This window comes from Sturnira hondurensis, unplaced genomic scaffold, assembly GCF_014824575.4.
Source record: "Sturnira hondurensis isolate 20B ecotype Veracruz unplaced genomic scaffold, ASM1482457v3 Scaffold0015596, whole genome shotgun sequence".
Classification (NCBI taxonomy): domain Eukaryota; kingdom Metazoa; phylum Chordata; class Mammalia; order Chiroptera; family Phyllostomidae; genus Sturnira; species Sturnira hondurensis.
In genome coordinates, this window is record NW_028088227.1 from 4138101 (window position 1) to 4149562 (window position 11462).

Sequence of the window (11462 nt, forward strand, 5' to 3'; positions counted from 1 at the left end):
GAAGATACATGAGCAGTTAAGACCCTGGAGGATAACCACTAAAATGCACTGCACTTGTAACTGAGCAAAGTGTTCACTGCCCACTGAAAGAAATTCTATTGTTGTAGTTGAGCGATGGGAGATGACATTGGGAAACTTTATAAATCAAATATCTGTTCTTGTACCATAGTATTAAAAATAAATTGAGAGTGTAAAACCAAAGCAGCTCTCTCTCTCTTCGCTAGAGTTCTCTAAGAATTAGGCCACAAGACAAGAATAAATGCAAGCTGACCTCTTTATAGGGGAAAGAAAAGTATGTGTGCTATATATTCATGGTCTGATTTTCCCTTCCACAAATAAGGTTTGTCTTAAAAATTAGCATTAAAATTGTATTATAATAAGAAAATAAAGAGAGAGTTTTCTTCTCTCTTCCTATCCTGTAGCTCAAAAGGCCAGCTAGAAATTTCCCTCTGGAACATAATCGCAGTTGCTTATTTGTATTCCACACACACAATTTAGGTTGTTAGGCTTTGCTTCGAACTGGCCTGAAAAGGAGCACCATGGAGGAAGACTTGGTCAAGTGCACAAGCACGGCCAAATGAGGTTGGGCTTACATGAATAGACAGCAACTACAACACCTAATGTTAACTGTGCATGTTAGAGTCTGCTCTATGCTCAGGTGGAGCCTTTGGACAAGAAATGAATACAAATAAGATATTATTTAATGATTATAATAATGAGAACATTTAGCAAATTTATAGGGCAAACATTGAAAAATATATTTTATTTCACTTTTAAAATGTATTTCAATATAGCCTGCATTTCCTTTCCATTTAACTTTTACAGCCTTAGCTTTATGCAAGTCACTCTTATCTTGTCAACAGCCTTCTTAAGAAGTCTTCTTGACATCACTCTCGTCTTGCACTGCTCTTTTCCAAACAGCCATGAAAATGCAAATTAGATTAGGTTATAGTCAGTTTAAATCCTTTTCAGTGGTTTTTAATTATACTAAGAAACATTTTGAAACTCATTACCTGCAAGGCTCCTACTTACCCTTCAGGCTTCATCTCTTTTCTCAATCTACTTACACATCATACTAGAGTCACTATGGCTTTCCTTCTGACATCCAAATGCTTTTAACCAGTTCCTATCTCAGGCCATTTGCACTTGCCATTAATTGAGATTGAACTACTCTTTTCTTACATTTTCTTGTGTCGCCTTCTTCTTACCAGATAATCTTAGTCTAAATGCCACCTCCTAAGCTTCTGCCTATTTTTTGAAATCCTCACCAGAGAATATGTTTGTTGATTTGAGGGGGTGGGGGTTGACAGACAGACAGACATTGATAGGAGAGAGAAAGATAATGTCCCATATGCAACCCAACTAGGGATGCAACCTGCAATCTGCAACCTAGATATGTGTCTTGTCCAGGAGCTAAACCTGAAAATTTTGGGTGTATGGGACAAAGATCTATCCAACTGAGCTACCTGGCCAGCACAGCTGCTGCCTATTTTATCCATTACTAAATTTCTTAATAAGTGTCCAAAAGAATTTAAGGGCTCACTGACCAAATGATATCTAGAGATGCTTTAATAGAAATATATAATGACGCAATCAAGCTAATATATTCACATGTGTATATTCTGAGCAATTTTAATTGTACTGTGTATATCAAAATATTATGGAGAAAAAAGATATTAGTAGTTAAAAGAAATGGGTTCAAGAACTCCCTCTATCCAGTGGTGCATTGGATCTGGCTAGTACTAACTTGCAAGAGTTAATTATTACATTTAAGGAATTTTTTGTTTGGGTAGCTAAACACAGATATTTAAAAAGTAAATTACATAAACTTACAATTAAACAAATTATATTAAAAACAAAAATAATAAGCAAATCCACTAATACCTAATTACCTTACTGTGTAGTTTACTATAATCTAAGCCAATGGTTAGCATAATTTTTTCATAAAGGATAGCAGATATTTTGGGGTTTGTGGACCCCATAATCCGTCACAACTACTCAGTTCTGTTTTTGCAGCATGGGAGCTGTCACAGATAATGCATGAATGAATGGGTGTGGCAGTGTGCAAAAACTTTTATTGACAAAAGTAAGTGATAAGCCAGATTTGGCCCACAATCGATCATTTGCTCACACCTCATCTTTATTCTTCAGGTTACTTGACTCTATCATGCACATATGATGGGGAAGTTACTACTCTATATCACTTCCCAAATCCACATTCTGGGGCTTCATGCTGGTAACTAGCTACAAGTCATAATAGTAGTATGCATAAATACTTTCGAAATTGAAATTAGTAATGCTACTAATTTCACTCTTTAATTTCCCCCCAGAGATCTGATTGTTAAACACTACCATCGCATCATACTTCCTTCCTACCAAAAATGTTGGCAATATTAACTGGAACAGAATACCACACTTCTTCTAAGAAGTCTGTTTTTCTCAAGGCACCTATGGTGCTGTCAATAGCAGGGGCTAACAGGAACAGGAAGGTCCTCATTTACCTCTTAGGTGGCAACACAGCTATACATTATAGGGTTTCATTTTAATTTTTGTATTGTTGTTCAAGTACAGTTGTCTCCATTTTTACCCTACCATGCCCCCGGCCCCACCCATTCCCACCTCCCACCCTGGAATCTACCCCCTTTTGTTTGTCCATATGTCCTTTATACATGTTCCTTGGTGGCCCTTCCCCTATTATCCCTCTCCCCACTTACCTCTGATAACTGTCAATTTGTTGTTTATTTCAATGTCTCTGGTTCTATTTTGCTCACTTGTTTGTTTTGTTGATAAGCTTTCACTTACAGGTGAAACCATATGTTATTTCTCTTTCACTTCCTGGCTTAGTTCACTTACCATAATGCTCTCCAGTTCCATCCATACTGTCTCGAAGGGTAGAAGCTCCTTCTTTCTTTCTGCTATGTAGTATTCCATTGTGTAAATGTACCACAGTTTTTTGATCTACTAATTTACTGATGGGCACTTAGGTTCCTTCCATCACTTGGCCATTGTAAATTGTGCTGCTATGAACACTGGGGTAATAGGTCCTTTTGACTTGGTGTTTCAGGATTCTTAGGCTATAATCTCAGCAGTGGAATTGCTGGGTCAAAAGACAGTTCCATTTTTAGTTTCCTGAGGAAATTCCATAGTGTTTTCCACAGTGGCTGCACCAGTCTGCATTCCCACCAACAGTGTTTCTTTCTCAACAACCTCGCCAGCACTTGTTTGTTAATTAGTTTACAATGGCCGTTCTGACTGGTGTGAAGTGATTTTAAAAATACAAACAAGTAGCATGTTATGTCAATAACTAGAACATGATTAGCATTTCAACTTCATGCAAAACTTGAAACGTTAATTGCATCAATGTCAATATCCAGAAATTATTCATGAAGTTCCACATACGTGCTAGACATTTAGTCTATATCTGCATAGAGGCTTCATTAGTAAACAAAGTAGTGCGATAATATAAAGTAAAGCGGGCAAGAGGAGGAGGCAGAGTGTTGTTAGCAGATAGCTTGAAGTAGGTTACAAACTCAAATTAAATGCTCAGAAAATTCTGCACTTAAAAGTAATATTTGAACAAAGGCTCACACATGCTGAAGGAGAGTGTCCTGACTGGTGTGCCTCGAGCTCAGTTGGTGTGAGTGTCCTCTTGTAAACCAAAAGGTTGCAGGCTTGATCTCCAGTCATAGCACATACAGGAGGCAATGAACTGATACGCCTCCCTCTCTCTGTGTGTGTCTCTCCTCCTTTCCTATCTCTCTAAAATTAATTTTTAAAATGTCAAGGGAGGGATTCGTTTATATCGAAGGGCGGAGTATAGATAAGAAAGGGTTTAAGCCAAGTGATTAGCAGGTGCAAATTTCTACTGTTAGGGCAGAATAGCGTGTTCCAGCAACACCATGGAGGTCACTGGCTGGAGCAGAGTGAGGGGGAAGTTGTGAGATGGTAGAGGGGTCAGTGATGAAAGATCACGTCAGAAGTGTGGGCTATTGAAAGGGTTGGGACTTCTATTTCCACTGAGCTTGGAAGCTTTGGGAAAGTTGCGAGCGTTAAGTAAGAGTAACTTGATCTGGCCTCAAATTTAAAGGAATCACTGGAAGGCTGGGAGATGGGGGGCGATGGGTAGAAAACAAGAGTGCAAAATGTTGATAATTGTTGGAGGCTGGTGCTGAATACATGGTTGTTTATTATATTCTTCTCTCTTGTTTCTGCATGCCTTAAAATTAAACAAAGGAAAAAAGATTGTATGCTGAAAATAGATTCTAGAGAATAGTATTGCTACTTTCAAGGAGACTGGTGAGAGGCTACTGAAATAGTCATGGTGAGAATGTCTTAGATGAAATCAGTGGAAGGAATGAAAATTAAGATGGAGCCAGACTCTGGCCACATTTTAAACATAGAGTCAATAGCACTTACTGAAATAATTAGATGTATTTACAATTCATTCTTGTTTTTTTCTTCAAATTCAATGCATTGTTTATTTCTGCATCTTCTCTGACCCTAGTATTTTTCCACTATTGAGACAAAGCTGATGATAATTAAATCAATTTTTAAAAATAAAATATATGTCTCTTGTTTTTTTTTACTTACATCTTACATGGAGCTTATTTAACTTTTAGCAATTCGACTGTAATTAAAGGTGGTTTATGTACTTGGCAGTAGATGAGACCCTCTCCTGTCCAGGTTTATGAATGCCAATCACCAAGGTCTCATTTAAGCCAAGAATTTCAGGCTGTCGCTGCTCTTGAGAGAGATGAGAGTCTCTTTCAGCGTTTCTCTGTGTTAAAATAATGCCATCTGTTTGTTAGCCAATCTTTAATTAGATTTCACCTGCACAGAAGGATGTTTGTTGGATTTTGCCAAAAATTATGACCGCTTAACGTGAGTTCCAGCTTTCAGAAGTAGGAGAGACTGTTTCAAATATTGGTGACACTGAGCTGAACTAAGTCTATGGAAAAAGTTAGAAACATTAAATTCATTTATTTTCCTGTATTAAAAAGAATAGTCAATTCGTTAGACAGTGTTCTCTGAAATATTATTTACTTGGATAGAATATGAATGGTCAATGTTAAAGATGCTCCATACTAGAACTTGTCATGGTTTTTATGTCTGGTATATTCTCAAGATGAAACCTAGTTATAGAAAACTAAGGTCATATAAAAATGTTAGAGAAATACATAATAAAATATTTAAAATTTTAGCTAAGGTTAAGAAAAATATATTACAAGCAAAACAACCACCACCAAAGAAGTAACTGAAAGTCACAAGGCATATGTACAAAAATGTAATTACTGTGGCTACCCTGGAAAGTTGAGAGCGAGGAATGATGTGTCTTAGTAGCCTAAGGGCTTTGGTCTTATTAACAAGTGTAGGGGAGAGAGCTGGAGGTTAGGTGGCTGAACAAAGCCAGATGCTTCCCGAGAGAAATGATAAAACGAAAATTCACTCTCCATCACTGGATGATGAGAAGGAAACTTGTATGTCCCTGTCTGGACTCCGATTGAGAAAAGCAGGTTTCTTTTAAAATGTATAACTCCACAGTGGTGCATCTATTATGTTCAGGAATGATTTTACAATACCCATTAAGACTCTGAAATATGAGAAATTAGCACAGTCATTTGGTTGGTGATATCACCAGCATGCTTTTAAGGAAGCAAACATTGAACCCACCCATAAGGACAGATGCTTCAGAAACTCAGTCCAGATGGAATATTCCCTCATCTTCTACCACTCACTGCAAACAAAAATACTGCAAACAAAATACACGTTTGCAGTAGAAAATCACAAAAGTTATGAGGAAGCAGCTTGCTATGGCTGAGAGTCAGGAATAGCAAACCGTAGAGTCAGAACTTTAAGGTCTTCACATAATAAAGCAGCAAAGAGCATAAGATGTAAGTGAACTTTAAATGGTAATTGAGACTCTTAAAACAGGAACTCCATGCTGAGAAAAAACAACGGTAAGATGTGAAAAAGGAAATAGAAAGTGCATTTAGAAAAGAAAAATGTAATCACTGAAAAAGATAAGCAGAATAGTAATATAAAAATTGGTGACAAAATTATGAGACATAGTGTCTCATAAGAATGAGAAAGAATTGTCTAGGCAACTGTGAAAGACACATTGTTAAAAATTTTCCAGAATTGTTCACAAACATTAATTCTCAGAGTCAATGGACACTATTTCTGAACAACAAAATGAAAAAAAAAACATATTTAAGATGTTACATAATGAATATCTAGAATCCAGATGAGATTAAAAAATCTTAACAATGACAAAAAAGTCAGGGAACTTTATCTGAAAATAAATTCAACTGATCACAGTCTTTCAATAACAAGAGAGACCATAATATAGTGAAATAAGTTAATTCAAGTGCATTTGGAAAAACAACCAACTTCAAGTTCTTAATTATATATGTATATTGCATATAAATTCTATTATAGATATATTTATAAAAATAAAGGTAAGCTAAGATGAAACAGTAGAGTGTGGGAAGCAACATGTGCTTTGTTATTTTGTTTGTTTGCAGTTTTTAACATAAACGAAACTTTAATTTTGAGCAAAATTTTTCTGTGATTAATTAAACCAGTAGCAGTTTAGGTGACTGCTCTGGAAAAGCAGAGTTTCCGAGGCTGTGGGAGTTTCTACAGCAGCATTCCAGTCACGGAATTGGTGGGGTTAGAAACGCGGTTTTTAGCAGCATTGGGTGGTGTCAGGAAGAGAAAGCAGCATCAGTAATGGCTTTGCTAGTATGTACTAGAACTCAGCAGTTCTTGGAGTTCTTTGCTTCGAGATCCTTTCTCAGTCCCCGCCTTCTAAGTCCCTAGTGAACCCGTTTGTGGGTACTGCTGTGGAAATGACTCCTTGAAGCTCGGTCTGGATTTAGCCCCCATACTCATGTCCAGAATTTTGTAAGTTTTCATTTCCAACTACACCACTTTCTGCTTGAAAATATCAAGAAGACTGAGTAATGAAACTTGAGAAAATTCAGAGACCGCACCTTTTTCCTTCCAACTTGAATGAGCAAAAGGCTTTGAACTCATGCTGGGTCCCCAGAAAGGGGATGGTGCTGAGCTAGGGTCCCAGAATTAACCAGTATTTTGCATTCTGACTCTCCCCTGCCCATGGGGTACCAGAGGAAATGATTGTACTATTCAATGCTATATTGTTTACTCAAAAACAAAGAAAGATCCCTTACCTCAGAAATCAAATAAATAAAACAAAAATATTATCTCGCAATACTAAAGGTGGGAAAAGAAGAAATTTATTTGAATACAGGACCTCACTCTATATTCCTATTTCTCTCTTTGAATAGAATCATAGATTCACCTTATTATTCAAATATTCTTGTGTCAATATGTTGTCACCTTTATTTTTATAAAAAAATGAAGCATGAAAACAAGAATCCATCTGTGAAGCTGTTTTACTAATGCAATCAACATATCAAATGAATAAATGAAGATAAGAAACTATAGGCTCCAAGGTGTCAGCCTCCGGAGATGTCATACTGATTAAAAATGCCCATCCCTCAAAAACATTGTAAAGTTAAATTTTTATCTAATTATTCTAATTACATATCTAATTATACCAGGGATATTCTAAAGACTATAATTTGGATTAATATAATTTTATCTTACATTGTAATTAATATGTATCAATTAACATGTTTCCATGAAGCCAGTTAAGAAGGGTGCAGTGGATAATGCTGAGTTCATTTTATATTATCAAGTTCAAGTAAAAATAGAACAAAATTTGTATGTCCATGTTATTGTTTTAAGAGTTTATTATTTATATATTTATTTATTTATTTCAGAGATGGGGGAGGGTGGGAGAAAGAGAGTGAGAGAAACACCGACATGCAGGAAAGTCATTGATCACCAGGGAACTGGCACCCAATCAGGCACGCGCCCTGACCGGGAAAGCAACTGGAAACCTTTTGGCTCTCAGGATGACACCCAATCCACTGAGCCACACCAGTCAGGGCCCATGTTACACCTTTCCAAATGCTAGCAATTTATACTTATCTCATAAATAACCACCTTTGATCGGTAAAGTCAATGATAAAAACGTATATTCTTTCAGATATAGTTTTTGAGATTCAATACTTCGGATTACAAGAAGATTAAGCAATTCAAATAAAGCTGTAAGAGAATGTGAGAGGAATGCGAGGGTTCTAAGGCTGTGGGTATTATTTTACTAAAATAGATAGTTTCAAAAGAAAAATGTATAAATGTATCAAACAATCCATCCTATGTTTTATTCATTAATCCACAAGATAAATATTAATATGGACAACATATTATAATGACTGAAATAGTATCAATATTAAGTGATTATTTGCTTAAGATTGGTAGTACTTCAAGTTAATATGTAAATAAATGAAAAAAAGGAGACAGCATTATGATAAGGCAGAAAATCATGTGCTAGGAATAACATTCGTGCAGGTTTTCATGTGCATTGTTTCAACTGGCATACACCACAGTCTTTCATGGTGAATATATTTTTAATTTTTCTTACTATTAATGACAAAAACTGAACTATAGAGAAGATTACTAAATCATTTGAGCTATAGATCAGATAATAGTAAAGCAAGAATATAATAATTTTATCCTTCCAAAGCCTACTTTTTCTGTTCTTCTAACTGCCCCTCCTCCATGGCATGAATCCTTTGCTGATTTCAAAGGTGGCAGCAGGGACCAAGGGGGAAAACACGCAGACTCTTCCTTCGGAACTGGGCTGTGCCTGCCAGGAACATCACCATCTTCTCCCTCACTGTCCTCCAGTTTCTGAAGATAATCAGAAAATAATGTTTGAAGATACTGGGTAACACATGCTTCCAAGGCATTGTGCTTTCAGATATTCAGGGTTCAGTTCAGCTGTCAGATAAGCTGACTGATGCGTTCACCTTGGTAACCAGGTAAGCCCACTTCCTTGAGGAAGTGTGTTCTATCTTGGTAGCCTGACAGTGAGAACAGGGAAGGACACAATAACCCTGAGATCACCTGGAAATTCTTCTCTGGGAAGACAATTTCAAGAATGAGATGTTCCAAGCAAATGACACCAAACTTCCCAGGTGATCCCCAATCACTGTGTTGTATGTCAAAGGGATGACTTTACTCTTGACCTTGACTTGTCCATATTTCAAGATGAGTTTTCAGACAGACCTCACATTTATGTATCCCCACGTCACATAAGTTTTCATTATATGCAGTGTTTTTATTGTTTGGGGTCCGGGGAGTCACTTTAACAGAACTACCACTGAAAATCTCCTTCAGGTGAAGCCTTGCATTAGTCTTCTGTACCACCTAACTCACTCCATTAATCCTTTGGATGGATACAGCAAAGGCCGAGGAATGCTCAGTGAGCACTGCCAAACCATGAGGTTCCACTTCTGGTCATCTAAGGCACACCTTCTCAGGCTGTGGCCACCAGGTATCATGCAGGAGCCACTCTAGTCTCTTAAACTCGATATCTTGTCCCTTCCTCTGCTCCTTCTTTTCCAAAAGTGCCTGCTTTGCCTGGGTGGCTTTGAGGGCCTGATAGGTCTTCCTCTTTTTCAGGAGATTTCCTGGAACCAAAGGGATCTTTTTATCTGCTCTTCCTCTGCTACCTTTCCATTGTTATGGCTCCCCAAACCTATTTTCTGTCCTATGCATTATATTGTTCTTATTGCCAGCTTTATCCCTAGCTATGTAATTTTAGACAGAGTGCTCATAGTCTCTGAAAACGAAGGTCGTGAGATTAGTGATTGAACTCCACTAGAAGGAGATGTATGTGTCGAAAACTGAGATTGCAAACAGAGTTGAAAGAGCAGGAAAGCATTCTTTTTCGTAATGCAGCCTGAGAAACATCCCTTTCCTTGTGCCTTATCTACACGCTCAGAGAGTCAGGTTAAGAAAGGCAAACAACATGGCACCTCAACAAAGCTGCCCCGGATGAATACTCATTAGGACAAACCAAAATCAGACTAGATGCAGGAACATAGCACAGACTTTTGAACACAAGCCATTCATTCGATAAGAAACTAGGCCAAAGAAATTATCCATATCCAAATAGAGTTATTCCTATGGAAAAATCAAGACTAATGGGTAAAGGGAAGTATCATTATTTTGAGGATCTACTGTATTCATCACAAAAGAATATGCAAGATAATCAAAAATAAAATGTTAGGATAGAGTTTGTCATATTATAAGGACAGAGATATATGTGGTTTTTATGAAAAAGAAATAAAAACTCTAGTCAAAAATTATATGTAATTTTAAATAATTGAAATAATGTAAAAATTGCATAATTCATATGCAAATTTAATACCTTTCTAATTGAGAAATATTTAAAAGGATCCTAGCTACAGTAATAAAACTCTAAACATCTGAAAATTGGATCTTCTGCCAAGATGGAGGCATAGGTGGAAACACTGTGCCTTCTCCCAAAACCAAGTTTGAATACAACAAAGGTTTGGAGAACAAAGACACAGCCACAGAACAGAAAATTGAATTATACGGAAGTCCGACAACCACTAACCATTCAACGGGGACGGTAAGAGGGGCAGAGCTAGCAGCAGAGCAGGGTTGGGCAGGACAAATCCCCAGACCTAGGCACGCAAGTGGCCAGGACCCAGTCAGGGTGTGGGGCAGACTGACTGTGGTCGCACATTCCTGCACAGTGAGATAGAACACGCAGGCCCCAGGGGGCAAGGGCTGATGGCGGTGGCACACTCGCGTGCAGTGGGACCAAACTCGTGGACCCGGTGATGGTGGCAGCTGCCGCACCTGTGGGGGCCACAGCTGGAGACAGCAGACGGGGCACCATTGTTTCTCTTTGACCCCGCCCCCACATACAGCGTCACAACCCAGTGACTGAGTTGCCCTGCTCAGATGAAGACCTAGGGCTCCGATCCTGCTATGTAACAGGCACGAACAGCCCAAAAGATGGAGCAAGAAGAACTCAAAGTCCCAGAGCCAATAACTCTCAGCTACTGAGAAATTGCCAGCCTCTCAGAAGCACAATTCAAGACACTATTTATCAGGATGCTCACAGAACTGGTTGATTATAGTCACAAATTAGAGGAACAAATGAAGGCTAAACTAATTGAAATTAAGGGAGATGTCCAGGAAACCAATAGTGATAGAAAGGAAACTGGGACTCAAATCAATGGAATGGACCAGAAGGAAGAACAAAACATCCCACCAGAAAGGCATGAAAAAATGAGAATTCAAAAAAATGAGGAGAGGCTTAGGAACCTCCAGGACATCTTTAAACATTCCAAAATCCGGATTATAGGGGTACCAGAAGGGGGAAAGAAACAGCCAAGAGTGGAACACTTATTTGAACAAATAATAAAGGAGAACTTCCCCAGTCTGGCAAAGGAAATAGACTTCCAGGAAATCCAGGAAGCTCAGAGAGTGCCAAAGAAGTTGGACCCAAGAAGGAACACACCAAGGCACATCATAATTACATTAGCCAAGAC

The 11462-nt window shown here is 38.0% G+C and overlaps 1 pseudogene; it reads right to left on the reverse strand.

Moving 5' to 3' along the window:
- Positions 1-8862: 8862 nt before the first annotated feature.
- LOC119000344 (60S ribosomal protein L7-like 1) lies at positions 8863-10804 on the reverse strand (annotated as a pseudogene).
- Between the last annotated feature and the right edge of the window lie 658 nt (positions 10805-11462).